Source organism: Thalassophryne amazonica, chromosome 8, assembly GCF_902500255.1.
Source record: "Thalassophryne amazonica chromosome 8, fThaAma1.1, whole genome shotgun sequence".
Taxonomy (NCBI): domain Eukaryota; kingdom Metazoa; phylum Chordata; class Actinopteri; order Batrachoidiformes; family Batrachoididae; genus Thalassophryne; species Thalassophryne amazonica.
In genome coordinates this window covers 106,676,043-106,700,065 of record NC_047110.1, presented here as the reverse complement: position 1 = coordinate 106,700,065, position 24,023 = coordinate 106,676,043, and the positions used below count along the sequence as shown (strand labels likewise).

The 24,023-nt window shown below is 39.6% G+C and overlaps 1 protein-coding gene across 1 annotated transcript in view; it reads right to left on the bottom strand.

The window, feature by feature from the left end:
• Positions 1-19,182, bottom strand: part of ppfibp2b (PPFIA binding protein 2b) — a 167,769-nt gene extending 148,587 nt beyond the window's left edge. The window contains exon 1 of the mRNA XM_034175542.1: positions 19,036-19,182. The gene's annotated coding sequence lies outside the window, so the exon portion shown is untranslated. The remainder of the gene's footprint in view (positions 1-19,035) is intronic.
• Positions 19,183-24,023: the final 4,841 nt, after the last annotated feature.

Genomic DNA, 24,023 nt, shown 5'->3' with positions numbered 1-24,023 from the left:
GTGCAGAGCAACTAGCTCCTGTTTTAACAGACCTTTTGAACTTGTCACTGCGGTACTGTACTGTCCCTTTATCTTTTAAAAAGTCAGACATAATACCAGTACCTAAGAAGATGCCTGTGACCTGTTTTAATGACTATCGGCCTGTGGCCTTAACCTCTGTTTTAATGAAGACTTTTGAGCATCTGGTGTTGGACTATATTAAAAGTCAAATACCAGTCTGTAGACCCGCTCCAATTTGCTTACAGATGCAACAGGAGTGTCGAAGATCAATCAATCAATCAATCAATTTTTTTATATAGCGCCAAATCACAACAAACAGTTGCCCCAAGGCGCTTTATATTGTAAGGCAAGGCCATACAATAATTATGTAAAACCCCAACGGTCAAAACGACCCCCTGTGAGCAAGCACTTGGCTACAGTGGGAAGGAAAAACTCCCTTTTAACAGGAAGAAACCTCCAGCAGAACCAGGCTCAGGGAGGGGCAGTCTTCTGCTGGGACTGGTTGGGGCTGAGGGAGAGAACCAGGAAAAAGACATGCTGTGGAGGGGAGCAGAGATCGATCACTAATGATTAAATGCAGAGTGGTGCATACAGAGCAAAAAGAGAAAGAAACAGTGCATCATGGGAACCCCCCAGCAGTCTACGTCTATAGCAGCATAACTAAGGGATGGTTCAGGGTCACCTGATCCAGCCCTAACTATAAGCTTTAGCAAAAAGGAAAGTTTTAAGCCTAATCTTAAAAGTAGAGAGGGTGTCTGTCTCCCTGATCTGAATTGGGAGCTGGTTCCACAGGAGAGGAGCCTGAAAGCTGAAGGCTCTGCCTCCCATTCTACTCTTACAAACCCTAGGAACTACAAGTAAGCCTGCAGTCTGAGAGCGAAGCGCTCTATTGGGGTGATATGGTACTACGAGGTCCCTAAGATAAGATGGGACCTGATTATTCAAAACCTTATAAGTAAGAAGAACAATTTTAAATTCTATTCTAGAATTAACAGGAAGCCAATGAAGAGAGGCCAACACGGGTGAGATATGCTCTCTCCTGCTAGTCCCCGTCAGTACTCTAGCTGCAGCATTCTGAACCAACTGAAGGCTTTTTAGGGAACTTTTAGGACAACCTGATAATAATGAATTACAATAGTCCAGCCTAGAGGAAATAAATGCATGAATTAGTTTTTCAGCAACACTCTGAGACAAGACCTTTCTGATTTTAGAGATATTGCGTAAATGCAAAAAGGCAGTCCTACATATTTGTTTAATATGCGCATTGAATGACATATCCTGATCAAAAATGACTCCAAGATTTCTCACAGTATTACTAGAGGTCAGGGTAATGCCATCCAGAGTAAGGATCTGGTTAGACACCATGTTTCTAAGATTTGTGGGGCCAAGTACAATAACTTCAGTTTTATCTGAGTTTAAAAGCAGGAAATTAGAGGTCATCCATGTCTTTATGTCTGTAAGACAATCCTGCAGTTTAGCTAATTGGTGTGTTTCCTCTGGCTTCACGGATAGATAAAGCTGGGTATCATCTGCGTAACAATGAAAATTTAAGCAATACCGTCTAATAATACTGCCTAAGGGAAGCATGTATAAAGTGAATAAAATTGGTCCTAGCACAGAACCTTGTGGAACTCCATAATTAACTTTAGTCTGTGAAGAAGATTCCCCATTTACATCAACAAATTGTAATCTATTAGACAAATATGATTCAAACCACCGCAGCGCAGTGCCTTTAATACCTATGGCATGCTCTAATCTCTGTAATAAAATTTTATGGTCAACAGTATCAAAAGCAGCACTGAGGTCTAACAGAACATGATGCCATCTCCTTCACGCTGAACTCTGTGTACAAGCACTTGGACAAAGGAAAATCTTATGTCCGTATGCTTTTCATAGACTACAGCTCTGCTTTTAATTCTCTTGTTCCAGTGCTCATTCACAAATTGAAAACTCTTGGCTTATGTGATGCCATCTGCAAGTGGATTTTAAACTTTTTAACTGGTAGACCACAGAGGGTTAAAATTAACAACTGTTTTTCAAATGTACTTCTTGTGAATACAGGTTCTCCGCAAGGATGTATTCTAAGTCCTCTTCTCTACACTTTGTATACATATGATTGTGTTGCGTCCTTTCCCAATAATATGATCATCAAATATGCAGATGATACTACTATTATTGGTCTTGTTAATTCAGATGGTGATTACTCTAACTATCGGTCAGAGGTTCAGTATGTAGTCCAGTGGAGTGAACAAAATCATTTAGTTCTTAATACTTCCAAAACAAATGAACTGATTATTGATTTTGGGAAAAGCAATGTTCACTTGCCTATTATTATTAGCAACACAGAGGTACAGAGGGTTGACAGTGTGAAATTTCTTGGTGTGACCCTTTCTAATGATTTGAGCTGGCATGCTAACACTCAAGCTATTGCCAAAAAATCCAGACAGCGGCTCTATTTTCTACGTAAACGTAAGGAGTTTACTCTAAATAAGCACATTCTTTAAAATTTTTTTATCACTGTGCTGTTGAAAGTCTCCTTATAAACTGTATCTCTGTATGGTTTGGAAATCTTACATGTAAAGAAAAAAAAGTTTTAAACAGAGTGGTGCATTCTGCATGCAGGGTAATAGGCTGTGAGCTGCCAGCCCTGGAGGACATTTTTAAAAGCAGGCTTCTTTTGCGGGCATTACTGATCATTAATGACCCCACCCATCCTGCTAAGAATATATTTGAGCTTCTTCCTTCTGGGAGACGCTATCGTTCTATTAAATGCACCACGTCTCGCCATGTAAACAGCTTCTTTCCACAAGCTGTGATGACTTTGAACTGTGCACACTGACTGACAAGCACTTTACTATTTTTATTATCTCTTATTGCTCTTATTGCGGCAAGTGTTATCTATTTATTCATTTATTATTTATTATGTCTTTGTGTCCATGTTTTTAAAATGTATGTTTATGCACACTAAGCTCTTGCAACGTTTTTTCCAATGTAGTTTTACTGCAAATGGCAAATAAACTGAACTGAACTGATGGCACTTCTGATCTTAGGGATATGAAGTTTGGGGTTCCGCAGGGATCCATTTTAGGCCTCCTGCTTTTTTCCCTTTATGTAGCACCTTGCCTTTTATTGCTATGCTGATGACACCCAATTGTACATGCCGATAACTGCTGGTAATCTCATTCACATAAAATCTATGGAAGATTGCCTTGCATCAGTAAGAAGTTGGATGTCTAGTAACTTCCTACTTTTAAATTCTGATAAGACTGAAGTTATGGTTCTTCATTAAATAGTTATGGTTTATTAACATTGTACAATTCATTGATTGTCCCATATTTAACTTATTGTGTAGAAATCTGGGGATCAACATATACAACCTATATACAACCTTTATTTATTTTGCAGAAAAGAGCTTTAAAAGTGATTAGTAACAGTGGTTTTAGAGATCCATCTAATCCATTGTTTATTAAGTATAGGGTACTTAAATTTCATGATTTAGTCGATTTGAAAATATTACAAACAATGTACCAAGTTAATAAAAATACTTTACCAACAAACATTCAAAATATGTTTGAAAAAAAGAGTAAGTAGTTATAAATTGAAAGGATTAGAAGTCTTTAAAAAAAAACAAGATTTAGAACCAAAGTAAAGGAAAGGAGTATTGCAGTAAATGGTGTCAAATTATGGAACAATCTTAATAAAAAAATTAAAGAATTAAGGTCGCTTAAATTATTTTAAAAAAAATGTATTAAATTAGATGTATTAAGTAAGTATGAAACAAGTCAGTGGGCTGCAAGAAAGTAAAAAAAAAAAAAAGTAATCTGTCAATGTTTGGAGTGTCTTAAGTTTAAAATGTAACCTGTCAGAGATGTAATCTTTTAATTAATGGTCATAATTATGAAATGGGTCAGTGGTATGTGATAAGTTAAAGAAATGCAATCTGTTAAATAATGTTGACTATGATGCTGGATATTGAAAGATTGTATTGTTAAAAGGGGCAGAAATCATAAGACTTGTTCTTCTTTCTGCTCCTTTGGTGCTTTGTTTCTGCTTTTCTGTTTTTGTTTTAAATGAATGAAATAAATATTAAAGAAAGAAAGATATATATATATATATATATATATATATATATATATATATATATATATATATATAGATATATATATATATATATATATATATATATATATATATATATATATATATATATATATATATATATAAAGTAGAGTGATTAATGATTGGATTTATTGTTGTGTGGTATATTTGTGGGTGGTGTTGGTTTGAAATTTGTGTGGGTTAGTTCTTTTCTGTCTGGGGAAAAAGAAGAAAATTCAGATTGACTGCTTTCAATTGAACATTGCAGTATTTGGCCAATCTTGCCTCAGTAATCATGAATGAACTACTGTGGAACTGGCCACTTAGATCAATGAGTTCCAGCGTGTATTCATAAACTTGTCTGGAAACAGGCTCATCTAGGCAATAAAGACTTTGGGTTCTAAAACATTTCTATGAATCAGTTCCCCAGTATACATATTAAATACTGCTAAAAGATTGAAAAATTGTTGATTGACTGATCCACTACTTTTTTGATGGCACATAACAGACAGAAGGGAACAGTGGTTGTGGTTCTGAGGACTATTAAAAACTGATTGTGAGACTGTGATTGCATAACCAGTTCTTGACCTTTGGGACCCAAACAGCCTGACAGAAGGTTGGCGAAAGAGGGAAAAAAGTCTCCTATCAGTTCACTGTAATCAATAGTTCCGTTGAGTTCTACGTGTCTACATGTGTGTACAATATGTGGCGTGTAATGTAACACAGGTCTTCTTCAGACCTGTGGACGTTTTTTGGGGGGGTTTTTTGAGAAGAGTTGGGTTATTTTGCTTGTTTGTTGTAGCAGTTGTGGGATTCTGTTCCTGGTCTGGGGTGTTGGAGGAGGAGCGTGTACACACACAGCTGCTGAGGGAAGCTCTAAATGCTCACTCTCCTCCTCCTCCTCTCCCTGCCACTCCACACACACAACTTCAGAAATACTGCAGCAATGTTTTGTTGTGCTTTAACACATGAAACAGTGGTTTTACATGTAATTGATACTAGTGTTTTAAAAGTGTTTGTTACTGTTAAATTTAGAGAGATGTTGTTTATTTGATGGAATCAATTCCAGCTTTAATGTTGTTTTGCATTACATTGCATTGACTTTACCAAATGCAATGTTCTATTTTCTATTTTTTTTTTTTGAAGCGTGGTTTGTTTTGGAAACAATGTGTAATTTATCACTCCAGCCGAAGAGCAGAGCAGAAGGTTGTACAGTGTGTGAACAGTAAGACTATGTTGATTATTGTAACATGTTTATAGAGCTCCTGTTGAAAGCATTAATGTTGGTGAGGGTGAATTGACAGCAATGTAGAAGCAACAAATAATAACTCAATATTTTGATCATCCTGTGTTCTGACTGAAATAATGTGAATTGTCATGAGATGCAACTAACCCCTGCTGCAAATCAAACAAGAAGCTGCAGGTTTTCATAAAACACTGATGACCAATGAAATGCTTCTTAATTATTATTTAATGTATGCAGATTAAGTTAGGCCTTAAAGGATAGAGACTGTTGGACAACTTTTCACATGATTGTTGTCCATCCTGCAAACCAAGCATTCTGTATCTGATTCTGTAAAAGTAAGTCCCTTCGGCTGCTCCCTTGTTTGCACTTGGGGTCGCCACAGCAAATCCAAGGTGGATCTGCATGTTGAATTGGCACAAGTTTTACGCCAGATGCCCTTCCTGACGCAACTCCACATTACATGGAGAAATGTGGCAGGGGTGGGATTTGAACCCGGAACCGTCTAAACTGAAACCAAGCGCATTAACCACTTGGCCACCACCCCTGCTCATATAAGTTCTAAGTATCCACTTATATTATATGTATCTGATTCTGTCATTATTTCTATTTATTATTGGTGTTTAAGCATTGATTAATCCAACAGATCTATTCAGGGATAAATTGCTAAAAGATACTTCAATTCACTTTCAATGATCCTGCATGTTTGATGTTCTGTGCAATTAAAACTGTTTTGACATGACACCTCTTAATGGGTGTTCCCCCACCCCTTGGAACCCCTGCCCAGTATGGAAGGCTGCGAGCCCATGACGGGTAAGATCCCATCTTAAACCCTGGGACAACCTAAGGCAGGCACAGTCACGATTACTCAACCTTGTTTCTGTGACGCTCTGACTCACTAGGACATGAGGATATGGCACTGGGGTACTGTGGTGGGGTCAAATTTGCCCGTATGCCTACATGGTAGGCAGTGTATTGATCTAATTGGAGTATTGAATCATTGTCAGGAATTGAATTGTCATATTAAGATTGGCCTGCACGTAATAATCAATATTAATCAATGTTTATCATTCATCCAACCAATCAATTTTTGAAAATTAATGCATCACAATGTCCACCAAACCGCTGATGGTGTGTATGCCTAATCCTCAAACAAACCAGTCCTGCCCCGCAGCCTTTTCAAGTGGGCAGCTGTCTTAAGTCATGGACCATGTCCCGTTTCTACGGCTGGGATGGTTGGACGGTTAATGCTCATTTTGTGAGGTTTGGATTTCAGGCATATGCAAAACATTACTGCAGAGCATGTCTAATTTGTGCAAAGCACAACCCACAGGGTAAGAAGAGGCTAATACGAGGGAAATGTCCAACCCCTCAATACCCGTTCTAAATAATCCATATAGATTTTATTGAACTGAACCAATGTGAAGGGATGAAATATTGCCTATTATTGATTGATGCAGATAGCAAATGGGTAGAGGTGTTCCCTGTTAAACATGCAGATGCTCTGACAGTTGCAAAGATACTTTGTAGAGAAATAATTCCAAGACATGGAATACCTGAAACAATGTACTGTGATAATGGTACACATTTTGTAAATAAAATCATCCAACATTTGACAGAACATTTGAAAATAAATGTAAAAACACATTGTTCTTACCATCCTCAAAGTGCAGGTTTAGTGGAAAGAACAAATGGAACAATTAAAAGTAAGCTCAGAAAATGTATGGAGGAAACAGGAAAAAACTGGGTTTATTGTTTGGATTTGGTGAAACTCGACATGCATATAACACCCAGCTCAGAGACTGGCCTTACACCATTTAAAATTTTGCATGGCAGGCCCTACAGAATACCAGATTTACAGAAGATAGCTGGGCCTGATAGTGAGGATGAGGGATTAGTTGATTACATGAGACGAGTACTGTCCCATAAGAACGTTATACATTCTAACACGATACCAGACTCTCCTATTTCTGTGCAGGGCACTGAGAGTCAGAACCAGATCGACGACTGGGTGCTGATAAAGACTATTAAGAGAAAGAACTGGTCATCTCTGAGGTGGGAAGGTCCATTCCAAGAGCTGCTAACCACCCCCACTGCAGTGAAAATTGCAGAAAGGTCATCTTGGGTGCATCTATCCCACTGCAAAAGACAAAGATACCTGAAAGATCCCGAACAAGACAAGGGGAGCGACGTGTAACAGTGACGGCTGATGGCCTATGGACCCAGCAACGACTGGACGCGCGTCGTAACAGAGACAGAGCGTGACCAGAAGTGAACAAAGACAAAGACCAGAGATTGAAGCAGATACCAGGGTCCTGAAGCAGATGAGTAACCAGCTGTAATAGAGGAGAGGCCTGTCAACTTGAACCAGGATCAGAAGCAGACATACTACAAGCTTGAAATAGAGCACTGAAGCTGACGAGACCAGACCAGGAGAAAGAAGCAGACGGAACTGCATCTTTGAAAACGGAAGACAAGAAAATCCTGTTCTATTCCTGTGCACCTGTGTTTGAAGAAAACGTCAAGAACAGGGCACAGGACAGAGTACATGACACATTATTTTACTTCCACTTGCAGCATGCCTTACACATACTGATGATAGTGCAGATCTATGCACTACAGCTGAAGGGAAATAACATAAAAAGAGTTCCAGAGTCCCTCAGTCCCTTGCTGAACTGAACTGAGACTGTGAACTATCACCTTCAGCCCCTAAGCCCAGACAAACTGCACCTTTTGAACTGTCACCAAAGAAAGAAGACATCTTCAAGACCAGAACTGTGGTCTCTCTCTGTCCCTTAAAAAAAAAAAAGGAAAAACACAGGGAGAGATCAACAGGTTGTTCAAAACACTGTTTTAGCCATGGAGACCTTTGCTACCAGAGCAGGATGCAAACTACGCACCCTGATGATGATTTTGACAATTATTGCTGTAATTGTGGCATTTACTGTGTGGTTGTATGAAAACATATATAAACCACGTTACAATTCAGACCAGAAGAAAATGAAACCACAAAGTTTTGAGTGGATGTGTGATACGCCACATAACCCATATCAAATGAACATGTGGTACAGATATGCTAAGTTTTTGGCTGATGGAGTGAATGTGAACAACTGTTATGTATGTTCTTTAATGATAATGATTAATGATTTTGGTTAGACTCTTTCTCTCCGATTGTTCTGTCTGAGTTATTTTCATTAGTTACTTCCTCCAAACCATCAACATGTCTATTAGACCCCATTCCTACCAGGCGCTCAAGGAAGTCCTACCATTAATTAATGCTTCGATCTTAAATATGATCAATCTATAATTATTAGTTGGCTATGTACCACAGGCTTTTAAGGTGGCAGTAATTAAACCATTACTTAAAAAGCCATCACTTGACCCAGTTATCTTAGCTAATTATAGGCCAATCTCCAACCTTCCTTTTCTCTCAAAAATTCTTGAAAGGGTAGTTGTAAAACAGCTAACTGATCATCTGCAGAGGAATGGTCCATTTGAAGAGTTTCAGTCAGGTTTTAGAATTCATCATAGTTCAGAAACAGCATTATGAAGGTTACAAATGATCTTCTTATGGCCTCAGACAGTGGACTCATCTCTGTGCTTGTTCTGTTAGACCTCAGTGCTGCTTTTGATACTGTTGACCATAAAATTTTATTACAGAGATTAGAGCATGCCATAGGTATTAAAGGCACTGCGCTGCAGTGGTTTGAATCATATTTATCTAATAGATTACAATTTGTTCATGTAAATGGGGAATCTTCTTCACAGACTAAGGTTAATTATGGAGTTCCACAAGGTTCTGTGCTAGGACCAATTTTATTCACTTTATACGTTTCCCTTAGGCAGTATTATTAGACGGCATTGCTTAAATTTTCATTGTTACGCAGATGATACCCAGCTTTATCTATCCATGAAGTCAGAGGACACACACCAATTAGCTAAACTGCAGGATTGTCTTACAGACATGGATGACCTCTAATTTCCTGCTTTTAAACTCAGATAAAACTGAAGTTATTGTACTTGGCCCCACAAATCTTAGAAACATGGTGTCTAACCAGATCCTTACTCTGGATGGCATTACCCTGATGTCTAGTAATACTGTGAGAAATCTTGGAGTCATTTTTGATCAGGATATGTCATTCAATGCGCATATTAAACAAATATGTAGGACTGCTTTTTTGCATTTGTGCAGTATCTCTAAAATTAGAAAGGTCTTGTCTCAGAGTGATGCTGAAAAACTAATTCATGCATTTATTTCCTCTAGGCTGGACTACTGTAATTCATTATTATCAGGTTGTCCTAAAAGTTCCCTGAAAAGCCTTCAGTTAATTCAAAATGCTGCAGCTAGAGTACTGACAGGGACTAGAAGGAGAGAGCATATCTCACTCATATTGGCCTCCTGTTAATTCTAGAATAGAATTTAAAATTCTTCTTCTTACTTATAAGGTTTTGAATAATCAGGTCCCATCTTATCTTAGAGACCTCATAGTACCATATCACCCCAATAGAGCGCTTCGCTCTCAGACTACAGGTTTACTTGTAGTTCCTAGGGTTTGTAAGAGTAGAATGGGAGGCAGAGCCTTCAGCTTTCAGGCTCCTCTCCTCTGGAACCAGCTCCCAATTCAGATCAGGGAGACAGACACCCTCTCTACTTTTAAGATTAGGCTTAAAACGTTCCTTTTTGCTAAAGCTTATAGTTAGGGCTGGATCAGGTGACCCTGAACCATCTCTTAGTTATGCTGCTATAGACTTAGACTGCTGGGGGGTTCCCATGATGCACCGTTTCTTTCTCTTTTTGCTCTGTATGCACCACTCTGCATTTAATCATTAGTGATTGATCTCTGCTCCCCTCCACAGCATGTCTTTTTCCTGGTTCTCTCCCTCAGCCCCAACCAGTCCCAGCAGAAGACTGCCCCTCCCTGAGCCTGGTTCTGCTGGAGGTTTCTTCCTGTTAAAAGGGAGTTTTTCCTTCCCACTGTTGCCAAGTGCTTGCTCACAGGGGGTCGTTTTGACCGTTGGGGTTTTTCTGTAATTATTGTATGGCCTTGCCTTACAATATAAGGCGCCTTGGGGCAACTGTTTGTTGTGATTTGGCGCTATATAAATAAAATTGATTTGATTTGAATGCCTGTCTCTGCCACACACCAATGTATAAAACCACTGCCGCTTCTGAATGTTAGTCTATTGTTTTCACACGTGGTAGCATCAGCAGTAGATGCCATGGTACTCAATCACTCAGTTCATGAACATATAGGCTCTTACATCACAATCAAGGCACCAAAAAACATATCATTTAAGAATTTCCTAGCAGCAGAAGGGTCACTGACAGCACCTGTACACTAATCTTTTCCTTGATCCCGGAGCTCAACTCATCTGTTATGCAAACAACCAGCCTTTGTTCTCTGGTCCAATTACTGATATGGGCAAGGTTGCTGAGCCGTTCTGTAAGGTGATTTTGGGGCCATGCACTCGCCTGCCGGATGGAAGCTTTAATCATACTCAAGCTCCCTTACGCTCAGGTGAACATGTACTGGCTGTGTGGCCACAACGCCTTCATAGCCCTCCCCGCAGGATGGGCAGTCAGATGCACCCAATAACCACGGCTCAGCACTCCTACGTCATAGCCGCTCACCCCTCGACCAGTCTTCGCTTCAAGCGAGACTTGGCTCCCCATGACCCTATGTGGGGAACGGATGTGCCTCAGGATGCAAAGCTGTGGTCTACAGACCAGAAGGTCCTACTGTCGCTCTTCCCCTGGGTGGGCATGGGCAAGGTGATGCTGCGCGTGGAGACACTGAATTATCGATTCAGTTATTTTGTGAACTCCACTGTTGAGGCTCTTAAAGGCATAAGGGTGGAGTTGACAGCCCTGTGGATCATGGAAATGCAAGATAGGATGGTTTTAGATCAATTGACTGCAGCATCGGGCGGAGTATGTGCCATGGTGGGTGAGAGCTGTTGCACTTTTATTCCTGACAAAGACAACGATGGGGGGTCCATTGGCTTGGCTATTCAAAATTTGACATTGTTAAGACGCACTGTAGTTGGAGACTTTGTTACAAACAGTAGCTGGTCCTCATGGCTCTTCTCCGGATTGTGGTACCACATCCTGTTGAGAATGCTCACCCCACTTGCTGTTTTTCTAGGCGTACTAAGTGTTGTGATTTGTTGCGTAATCCCTATTGTATGATCGTTGGTTCGACGGATGATTTCCACTACAGTTGATGGTTTGCTACTGGACCATGACTATATTTTCCTGTTGCAATGACATGATGCTCCAGGTCGCCCCGTCTAAACTGGGTGACCTGTCAATTGTGTACGTTGTTTCCTCTGGGTGTAAGGTTTTGATGTTTCTGCGAAAATGATTGGGCCACTGAAAGTCCACAGTTGGAGGTGGTGGCTTTGTGATGTTGAGAATGTAGACATTAAAATTCGATAAACAGGAGGGAAGAATGACAGGGTTTTCTATATATTATCTATCAAATGTTAATGTCTTTACTTTGATAATGTCTTCCCTTCTCTGTGATCTTGTCTTTGATTCTGTTCTCTATATTTCATATATACATATATGCATGTGTGAGAGTTCATGTACCATTATTCTTTCTTTTAAATACTTACTCATTGTCAAAGCAATCATATACACTGAACTGTTCAAGTAATCATTAAAACTGTCACAGGAGAAAGTGAGCAGATGATCTTTGGCTTAGTAAATGTGCAGACTGTTTTGCTAGAGTTATGTTTTTGCTAAGCGCAGATGTGCATCTTTAATTAACGGTTCAGCCTTGAGGGAAGAGCGGTGTGACCGGCACACTGGTTCAGGGCTGGACATTATTATGGGAAGCCTAGGAGACTGAGGGCTCAAAGCCATAACAGTTTTCATATCAACATGAGACCAGACTTTGTGTCTTTCCATTGTTTTGTGATATTGTCACTCCTATATGCTTCTATGTAATTTTATTCAATAAAAAGGAGAAGCAAATGGGTGGGGCCTTCAGAGCAGACAACTGTTCTTGACGATTCCTTTGTTCTCTCCTGATCAGGAAATGAAATTCAGTCTCTTGCGTGATCATTCTTTTGTACTGAGTTGCTCTTTTACAGATTTCAACTTTGACAACCTCCCCCACAAAAAAAAAAGTCGATTTCAAATTGTACAGGTGTTAAAAGTTAATGCTGCCCCAATTGCGGTAAAAAAATAAATAAAAAAGTGATGCCAGTTATTGGTTCAGTTATTAGGATTAATAAATGGAATAGTTTTGACTATGTTAAATGTTTGATCTCCAAAGTAAAAGGTCAAACAAGGTCAACGTCCATTGGATTCTATGATATATGACATACTGGATGTTACCCAGTAACATGATAACTAAACATGACAGATGGTCCAAAATATTCCTTTTTAAAAACCCTATCATCTCAACCAATAGTTTTCATCACTGTTTACCATAATTGGAACAACTTTATTTTTTGACCCCTGTACAAACTGAAACTGACCTTTGTCACCATTTTTGCTGTTTTTGCCCCATAACTCCAAAACATTGAATCACAGATAGTCCAAACTATACCTTTTTGGAATTTTTATGATCAAATGAATAATGTGATATCATTTTCAATAGGATTGGACCATTTTTAAAATTTGACCCCTGTGTAATCCTTCTTTGATCCCTATCTGCCTTCAGGTATGACCCTGGGATGGCCACCATACATTTCCGTGTAGGTTGCAGTACACTGTGGCTGGATTGTTTGTGCACCTTAAGTCATACAAAAGAAACCTGCTTATCTCATCGTCTATAAAGTGTAACTTGTCGGAAAGCTGAGACTCTTCGCATCACAACTGTTTTTCACTGATGTCCAACATTTTTAGAGTTATGCATTTAATAAAATTCAGTCAAGCAGCAGCAGCACTATTCAGGACCATTAACAGTTAAAGCCATAATTCGGTAAGACTTTACATTTATCTTTCTCCACTTCCCTGTTTATGTTGTTTCTAAGTGCTAATGCACTAAAGCGCCAACCAGCGCAGGTTTAATCAATTCCCTGTCACCAGTGGTCATGGGGCCTTTCATCTCTCCCCTTTTTAAATGAAATTTGCAATAGAAAAGAGGCATTGGCCGACTGTATTCAGTGGCAGGAGGCTCCTTCGTCGCTCTCAAGTCGCCTTGTCCATGATGTGTGCGCACGTCTGTGTGTGCACGTGTGCCATCTTCAGTGTGGGAAGCAGCAGATGCTTCAACCGAGGGGAGCCACACATCAGCTTTTATATTTCACCATTAGCATCTTAGCAGCTTTCCCTCCCACCCTTCTTCCCATCGCTCACGCTGTCAGAAACTGATGATGTGCAATTACACAGCATGTGTCAGTGCAACTAAACATGGTTTAATAGCCCCGAGCTGACAATGCATGACCGAGCAAGTGGAGAACCACCAGTGACACAAAAAAGCACCAGCTTTCTGTTCTGGAGATCATCTCTTACACAAATAAATAAATACTATTACAAAGGATTTTACATCTATGTAATATGTAATACTGATATGCAAAAGTCAGCAGGGGCTTCACCTCAGGGGGCCTCAGGGTGAAAAGCCCCCCCCCCCAAACACCTTCACCTTCGTTGACTTTGTATTTTCTGTCATTATGTCCCACGCTTGTTAAACTACACACAGTACCTGCAGCTAAATGATGTAGGGTTGCACCAACATTCACTGGCAAAAAGGCAAATTCTCAATCAAAATTAGAGACGCTGCCAGTTAATACACACGTCACAGGAAGGTCCCAAATCCAGAATTAGCATTTTTCAACAATTCAGCTTTGCAGAGTGATTTTTTTTAATCAAATTTTTCATCTTCATGTCCCTGCTTCTCTCTAAACTCTAACTAAACAAAATCATCTGTAATTTTGAACAAACAAATCTAAAAATAAATAAATATGCTGCACAAAATCAACACAGTGTCCAGTTTGTGCCAAAACTAATTTTTGCAAATGCAAAGCATCATATAAAAAAATAAATAAAATAACAAATTCACACTGAAGACACACACACACACACACAACGTGCACACACGTGCACACACCCTCCTCTGTCATGGATTCTTACGGTTTTTGGAATTTTGTCAGGAACGCTGTGTCAGAAAATGTTTCACACGGGCTCATTTTGTTCTGGAAGCAAGTAAGCTTTTTCAAAAAGAAGAAGAATTTAGATACAGTCTTTTTGTTGCAAAACAAAAGCCTCAGTTGGGTGGCCTTGGTGCCCACCCTACTTACCTAGGCTTTGAAAGTGAAAGAAAGACAAACAGGTGCATCTGATGCTGCATGTAACTGTAGCCACACCTCCTCCTCCATGCATGTGATGATCAAATTATTCCACGCACCAAGACCAAGCTGTCTAAGGACACCAGGGACAAAACTGTAGACCTGCACAAGGCTGGGATGGACTACAGGACAACAGGCAAGCAGCTTGGTAGAAGACAACAACTGTTATGATTATTTATTAGAAAGTAGAAGAAACACAAGATGACTGGCAATCTCCCTCGGTCTGGGATTCCATGCAAGATCTCAGTTTGTGGGGTAAGGATGATTCTGAGAAAGCCCAGAACTACACAGGAGGACCTGGTCAATGACCTGCAGAGAGCTGGGACCACAGTCACAAAGATTATATTAGCAACACATGATGCTGTCATGGTTTAAAATCCTGCAGGGCAGCAAGGTCCCCCTGCTCAAGCCAGCACATGTCCAGGCCCATTTGAAGTTCACCAGTGACCATGTGGATGATCCAGAGGAGGCATGGGAGAAGGTCATGTGGTCAGACGAGATCAGAATAGAGCTTTTTGGAATCAACTCCACTTACCATGTTTAGAGGATGAGAACAACCCCAAAAAAACCATCCCAACTGTGAAGCATGGGGGTGGAAACATCATACTCTGGGGGTGCTCTTCTGCAAAGGGGACAGGACAACTGCACCATATTGAAGGGAGGATGGATGGGCTCATGTATTGCGAGATTTTGGCAAACAACCTCCTTCCCTCAGTAACAGCATTGAAGATGGGTCATGGTCTTCCAGCATGACAATGACCCCAAACACACAGTCAGGGCAACTAAGGAGGGGCTCCATAAGAAGCATTTCAGGGTCCTGGAGTGGCCTAGCCAGTCTCCAGACCTGAACTCAATAGAAAATCTTTGGAGGGAGCTGAAACTCCAAACCTGAAAGATTTGGAGAAGATCTGTATGGAGGAATGGACCAAAATCCCTGCTGCAGTGTGTGCAAACCTGGTGAAAAACTACAGGAAACATTTGACCTCTGTAATTGCAAACAAAGGCTACTGTACCAAATATTAACATTGATTTTCACAGGTGTTCAAATACTTATTTGCAGCAGTAACATACAAATAAATTATTAAAAAAAAAAAAATCATACACTGTGATTTCCGGATTTTGTTTTTAAGATTATGTCTCTCACAGTGGAGATGCACCTAAGATGAAAATTTCAGATCCCTCCATGATTTCTAAGTGAGAGAACTTGTAAAATCGCAGGGTGTTCAAATACTTATTTTCCTCACTGTATATATAGTAAAACTTGCCTAAATAGTCACTGTAAAAACTGGATATTCGCACTCACCGGACAAAAGCAGAAGTCCCAGTTATGCTTTTGTATGGTTTTCATGTAATAAACACGGTATATATTGGATTTTGTATAACAGATTTTCACTCAGATCGGACAATATGTCCCGCCCACTGTAATGTTTTCCCATTAAAAACCCCTCACATGTACCGGACAGAGCAGTCTGGATGTGCACAGTAACAGAGCTACAAAATGAAGTTCAGCACTGACACTCACCGAATTGAGAGAAGTGGGTACCGGATTTCTGTGACTAAAAGACCAGGCATTAATTTTTTTCAAACTGTGCTCAGACACGGGACCTAAATGAGGCAGGGCATAATTCAAAGCCGGTGATTATTAACAAAATGTTGCTTGTTGTTTGCACTGTACGTAACATGGTGTTAAGTTTCACACATATCCCTGGGTGTGACAAACCAAACAGCTGTAGACCAGAGCCCTTTGCGTGGCTGCGAACCCTCCCCCTGACATGCACCTGCTAAATGACTAAGACCGAAAAAGCCTGCGATTTGTCACTTTTCCATTTTCACTCCTTCGTCTCCCATCATATTTTAAAAGTTTGTGCGCACACTGATTACATTTCGATCATGGATCAAATACGTCTGGCAGAAAAGTCCACACATATGACCAACTTCACAACACTGAGTCGGAAAAAGACACTTAAATGACCCGCAATTCATGGAGGGAAATTGTATGTAACATATCGTTGGTTTGGAGGTTGATGAAAAGAATTGCCGCTTGTTGAGGGACAAATTAATCCAGAAAAAGCAGCTGTTCCTGCAGCAAGCTGCATAAAGACACGAAAGATCAGGTATTTAATCAAGGAAATTTAGAAGCCTAATTGGTGCTGGGATCTGATTCCTTGTAGATCGTTCAGCGCCTCCTGGCTGTAACTAATCTGTTACATACATATAGCAGATTTAGTCCGTTTTATACGTATAACGGATTTCATTAACTGGTCAACCTGAATCCATTATATGCATGTTTTAATGTGTGTGTGTGTGTGTATATATATATATAGATATATATACACACACACACACACACACACACACACACACACACACACACACACACACACACACACACACACACACACACACAACATGTAAATTTATAACATTCTACATCTGTATCCAGACCATATCGGAATTCTGCTGTTGTGCAAGACTTCCAATCTATCAACATCAATCACCCTTTAGGCCTCATAAGGAAACATTAGTTTATCATCCTTGACATCAAAAAAGTGATGAGGGCAGGCAGATTTTTTTCCCCTCCTAGAAACGGGGAACAAGCAATACAGTAAAATTTTGAAGTTGGGAAATGAAACTTCCCATTGTAGTATGTCAGAAGTATCCTACGAAAAAATCTTGTGGTCTGACTCAGTAAACTTTGCCCATCTTCGGCCAAAGTATACTGGCCACCTAGCAGCTGTGCCGGTTCTTGCACCAGCTGTACCACTGTCAATAAAATTCTGAAAAAAAGAAAAAAAAATCTAAATTTATGTGGGTCGATATCGGCATGTGGACAAGGATGGTAAACTTATGTTTTGTTTTTTTAATGGGCCCTTATTTCTGTAGCCCTTTACAGCAGATTGATGTGTTCAAAGTGCTTTACAGTCAAATCAAAGATCAATAATTCACAAATTAGTTACAACAGCACAACACATCACAGCACCACTAGGTATTAAAAACCCTTTCAAATAAATAAGTCTTGAGCTTTGATTTATTTTTTTTATTTTTTATTATTAATTATTGTCCTTAAAAACAAACATTAAAATCAAGTCTCAAATGAACTGGAAGCCAGTGGAGTGAGTAAAGTACAGGCGTCATATGCTCACGCCTGGAAGTGTTCGTTAACAGATGAGTAGCAGCATTTTGCACAAGTTTGGACGTGTGCACGCGATGACTGGTTAACACCAGCACAAAGTGCTTTACAGTAATCAAGTCTGGAGCTGATGAAAGCATGAATGGCCATCTCAAGATGGCAAAAGCTATTTGCCCAACCGCTGGGCAGATAAGTCATACATTGAACATTACACGCCCAATCGTTGGGCAGATAAGTCATACATTGAACATTACACGCCCAACCGTTGGGCAGATAAATATAACATCTTACCTTATTCACCCAACCGTGATTGCGTATTTGACACGTTTTGTGCATCTAAAACTATGTTTTTTTACACCACTTTTTTAAGGCATGAAAAGCGGTGTATGTTTGGCACATCTAATGGTGCCATCTTTAATTACTGCAAAAAAAATGACAAACTTCATAAGCATTTTGAATGGAAGCCTGTTAACGACGATGAAACAGTTTTTATCAACAAAATGCTGCTTGTTGCCTGTAAGATGGTGTTAGTTTGACACAGTTCCCTGGGTGTGATGAGCCAAACAGAACCACTTTAGATCACAGCCCCTCTGCAGACTGTGAACCCTCCCGCAGCCAGCAAGAAAATATCCGCCTTTTTTTCCCCTGCGTTGAAACCGGAAGTGAATTTACAAGTGTGCTCATTGGTCGGTTGTGGTTGGGTGTATATGCTCGCGTATTTACTTTATTGAACCAACGGTTGGGTGTATAGCCACTCCGTCTCAAAATCATGTCTACTGAGGAAGGTTGGGGCTAAAACCCGCAGAAATGTTTGAATTTTTTGTTTGAATTTCCAGACATTGAACGCATTGCAGAAATTCTTCTTTTGAATCATTATACATAACAAGCAACATTATATAGAAAACAATAATACTTGGAAACAAACAACATTATGTTGTATGATGTATGATTCAAGCTGAACCAGTTATCTACAACAGCCCCCCCCCCCAAAAAAAATCTGATAATTCTGTCTACGCCCCTGTGATACTTTTTAAAAACACTTTCCATTCAAATCCATTGCTGCTGTTAAAAAAAATAAAACAACACAACTCAAACATGATTTGCGAGAGATAATCTAAACATGCAGTGACGTTAACTTAAATCCAGCTGTAAACTTGTCTAACATCTTTTAATTTTGGTGACTTGATGTTTCTCTCCTGCTGCGCTCAACAAACTGACAGAACCGGATGTCCGAAAAACCGAACTGCACTTCAACATTACTTACGATATGAAGCTCGTCTGAGGACTCTGAACAAAAATCCTTCCCTCAGTTTTCAGGGAAGGAAAAAAGTGACCGTGAGGCGCCCGAACAAGAAGACCGAGTCAGCCAGGTGAGGAGTTGTGAGGTGCGAAGCGGCTCCTCTTCGGACTGAGAGACGCTCCGCAGCAACCACCTGCCATGTGACAGCCGTGACGCCTTCACTGACACCTCGGAGAACTCAAACACACAGCCAACTGCATTGTTTGCGCTCTAAAAGGCGCATCTTTCACACACAAAAAGAAAAAAAAAAAACCCAAAACGATTATTTCCAGCCTCCGCGCTTAATAACCGCTTCATTCGCAGCAAATTTCTTTGTATTTTTTTTTTATTTATTGGTAAAAGCTGTGCACAGTAAATATTTCTGTATGTCAAGACAAATTTTCAGCTGTAGTTATAAAACCAGAAATTTAAAGAATGATTTTCCTTTGAATGTTTGGTACCAGGCTTTGGAATAGCTATGGCATGTGCCCTTGTAAAATGTGTGTGAATGGCTGCACACATGAATGAATCATCCCCTTCCGTTTAATAATACAATTACTCAAAACCAGCAAGTGATATCATCTTGTCATTGTTTAAATTATAAAGCGCATATAATGAGGATAAGCTGATTTAAAATCTTATCACATGCATTATTGCAGCACTTGAGAAGCCGAGTGAGGAATCTGAGTGTCAGGGTTTGCGTCTGTCCTGGGTTAAGACTTAAGATCCAGGCTATCGGTGACTTCCTGGACTTAACCTTCAGAGTTGTACCTGTATGCGACGAATGAGTTGAACTTGTAGAGACATTCACATACCTCGGCAGTGACCTTCACGTCTCTGGGTCCTCGGGCTTCGAAATCGAGAGACGCCTGTGAAAGGCTTATGGAGTCATGAGGTCACTATGTTTTGCGATACCCTTTTCTTTGCAGGAGAACAAAGGTCCAAGTCTTGAAGGTCCTGGTGCTTCATGTCTCAGTGTATGATGAATCCTGGACAGTAATTAGGGACCTAAGGTGGCAACCAGTCTTTAATACCTGGTCGCTTCAGGGGATCCTTGGGTATCACTGGAATGACTTTGTGCCATATGAACGGTTACTTAAGGAGATGCCAATGATGAACCGGTTGTCTGTCTGGGTTGTTGCTGTCCAGGTGTCATGTAGGTAACTTCACTTGACATATATTATGGAAGGTAGGAGCAGGCACTCCTTTTACGTTTTCTACATTAGATTAGATTAGCTAGAACTTTATTGATGGACTGCATTTATAAAGCGCTTTTCCATCTGCATCAGATGCTCAAAGTACTTTACACATCAATGCCTCACATTCACCCCAATGTCAGACTGCTGCCATGCAAGGTGCCCACTATACACCGGGGGCAACTGGGGGATTAAGGACCTTGGATTTGAACCGAGGATCCTCTGGCCTCAAGCCCAATGCTTAACCACTAGACCATCACCTCCCCTTGATGCCTTGGAAAGACTCAGGGAAATTGAGGTTCCAGCAGCATTGTATAGCAGTACACAGGGTAAGAAGCACACAGAGTATGAAAAGTGTAAGTTAAAAAGTGTGATTTTGAAGTTAAATGTAGCTTTGTCAGTTTCCTAATTTTCCCAAAGCCTAGGTCTGGAGACCGCTTTTTTCCCATCAATTTTCCCCAGATATTCTGAATAGTCTGAAAGGTTTAAAAAATTCTGGTAAATATAATTTCCTTAAAAACGTATTTCTTCTCCTAAATTCGGAACTATAAACAATCATTTTGAAATAAAAAATAAAAATTTGACTAACTGAGGCATAATTCTGAATTAAATATCAACATTTCGACTTTTAGAGTGAATGTTATTAAATTAAAAATAAATAAATAAATTCCGTCACTCTAATTTATAAATATGAAAGAAAAGTTTCACTTCTGACTTTAGACATAAGTAAAAAAAAAAAAAAGAAGTCAAAATTAAAAGCTACAACTAATAATTCCAAATGTAAAAATATCAATTTTTAAAGTCAAATCTGATACATATAAGTTCAAAATAAGATTCCAAATCCAATGCTATTAAAAATTTTGATTTTGTAAATAAGAATTATAAAAATATTAACCTTCAATGTCAAAACACCGTGGGGGGAAAAATGGAAACTTCAAAATTTAAAGTGAAAAACTTTACATACTATAGAGGAAAAAACGAAATTAAAGTTATAATTGTGGAATTTGAATTTATGTTTTGTTTTTTGTTTTGTTTTTTTACTTCCTGTCATAGTTATAGGAAAGTCAAAACTTGATATTTGTCATAATTTCGTGCACAAAGTCCAAATTTGATTGCAAAGTAGAAATTGGGGCTGAGTAACATATTTTTACGTTTAAAGTTGTCCTTTAATTACATGAAATAGTCTTAATTCCAAACAAATAATGGTCTTTAACCTTGAAATAATATTAACATACATCAACAAACGAGCGTCAAATAAAAGATCATTTTTTAAAGTTCTGCATTCAGACTGGATGGATTCAAGGCGATATAACACTGCCCTCTAGTGATAAAATCTACACTTGCAACCTACAATGGATTTTCCTGTAAAATTGCATTTACCAAAGTAAATATTCCTACAGCTGTAAGGGTAAAGGTGCATTCACTCATTAAACACGAAGGTTTGGATCACCAAATGTGTCATTAGCAGAATTAGACCCGGATCAGCTGATCCTGTCAAAAAGACTGAGACAGTTTGTGCTCAAACACACATCATATCGAAGCTCGTCAATGCTGATAACTCAATAAATCAGTATTCTTTCAAACCTCACAACCTTCTGTTGCTACAGTCTGAATATCTAAATAAAAATTTAAAACATATTAAGGACCATCTTCACATCCCAGCATTAGTTAATCCAAGTTCAAGTGATCCAGGATCTTTACTTGTCTGTAGTAGTTTGTCTTCATTTTGCAGGTTTTTGTGCTGGTTTAACTTTCGGAGGTGATCCAGGTGTGATTCAGTTTCTTTAAGTTATTCTTGATATTTTGCCAGTAACTCAAAATCAGATCCCATGTGTTGCTTGATCATGCACAAATGCAAATAGTTCCAGATCCAAATCAGGATGTGGCAGATTGCTGCTCTTGTGTGCAGCTGACTGAGTGCTGCTGAAGTGTATTTCTGATTTCTGCTGCAGATGGATGACATCAGCAATAAAGGCCGACATGCACGTAGTGATCTATTTTCCTCCTGCATGAGAAGCAAAGAACTGGAGCACCAAGACCAGATGGATGAATAAATCAGAACAAATGATGAGACCCTGGAGTCACTGATGTCTGGATACTTAATTCTAAATGCACAAAATATCCTTCAAGACAAGCTGTAAGTGTGTCAGGTATCAAACAAGGTACAAATATCCTGCTGTGCTTCCTGTTCTTTCATTTCGTTTATTATTGTGCATTTTTAAAATTACAACATGCATTAAAATTGTGAGAGCAGTTTCCTTGCAAGGTCAATGTTAGATGTAAGATTTTAAAATTTTATTTTTTTTTTTTTTTAAGTCAACATCTGTGATTTCCAGCTGGTTATCAACTCAGATTCTACAGAAACATGTGATGTGAATAAGTTCTGACCCACTGAAACTCACCAGGAGTGCCAATAAGTTCAGGGAGAGTGTTTTCTTCCATCCTTCAGCAGCATGAAGTTTTTTTCTTCTTTTTTCTGGGACACTTCTGCTTTCACTCAGATGATGCTGCTGGAGTCTGTTGTGTGTCTGCTTTGTTATTCACTGTCACCTCAATTGATTGTTAAAGCTGCAGTGTGTAAGATTTAAGAAATGGAATAGTGTTCACAACTATCTGTTCATTAATGTGTAATTACCTGCAACAACAAATTGATGTGTTTTTGTGAGCTTATCTGCATGGGGGGGGGGGGGGGCTCATGGAGGCCAGTGAAAGTATCATGCAATTTGCAACCTCACCACTAGATGGCACCACATCCTACACACTGTAGCTTTAAATAACAAAATAAATGGTAAATGGACTGCATTTATATAGCGCTTTTCCAGCCGCATCAGCCGCTCAAAGCGCTTTACAATTATGATTCACATTCACCCATTTACATAAACACACTCACCCACCAATGTCAACAGCTTCAACATCTGAGCAACCCTTTTAATTTTAGGCAGAATTCACATGAAGAAAGACTCAAACCTCTCTCCAATCACAGCTACTGAAGGTTGCACCTGCTTTACAGCATCCTACTTTTTATTTTATTTTATTTTTACATTTGTTAATGGATCAAAGCTGCTCCCCATGTTATGCAGATATTTAAATTGGGCCCAAAATGCAGACACAGGCACTTAACATTTAGTAAAAATGATGATTTTGTTTACAAAAAGTGCAAAGTTCAGGGTGGTCCAGTACTGGTTACAAGTTAGGTGGTGGTGGTAGTGGTGAACAAAATTGTCCTTGAAGTCCAGCTGGTCTGAAGACTTGGCGTGGGCAAAACAGGTGGTGAGACTGGGCGTGGCCAGCTGAGATAATACAGGAAACAAACAAAGTTAATTCAAGTCTCAAAAAGCAGTTCACCTGAACAGAATGTTGAGAGCACTAAGCACTACATCCAAGTGTACTACAGGAGGTAACTCAACAAACTGGCAAGGAGCGGATGAATGAGCTGGTCTTTTAAACTGCACTAGAGCAGCTGATTGACTGCAGGTGTGAGTGACAAGCAGATCAGCCACAACACTCACAACACAAGCATGCATGCCGGTGGAGGGGAAGCACAGAAGAAGACACACACAGAAAAATGTAAAATCCTAACACCCCACCTCTAAAAAGTATTCACCTGTAGCCAGGTATAATGTGAAAGTATCCTTGGCCTTCTCCAGCTGCTGGGGTCCTCAACACTGAGGCACCTGTGTGCTGGATCATGCACATAGACATGCATCACATGGGCGAAATGTCATACTTCTCATCTAGCTCTCCCTCAGTAACCGTTCATTTGACAGAAAGTTATTC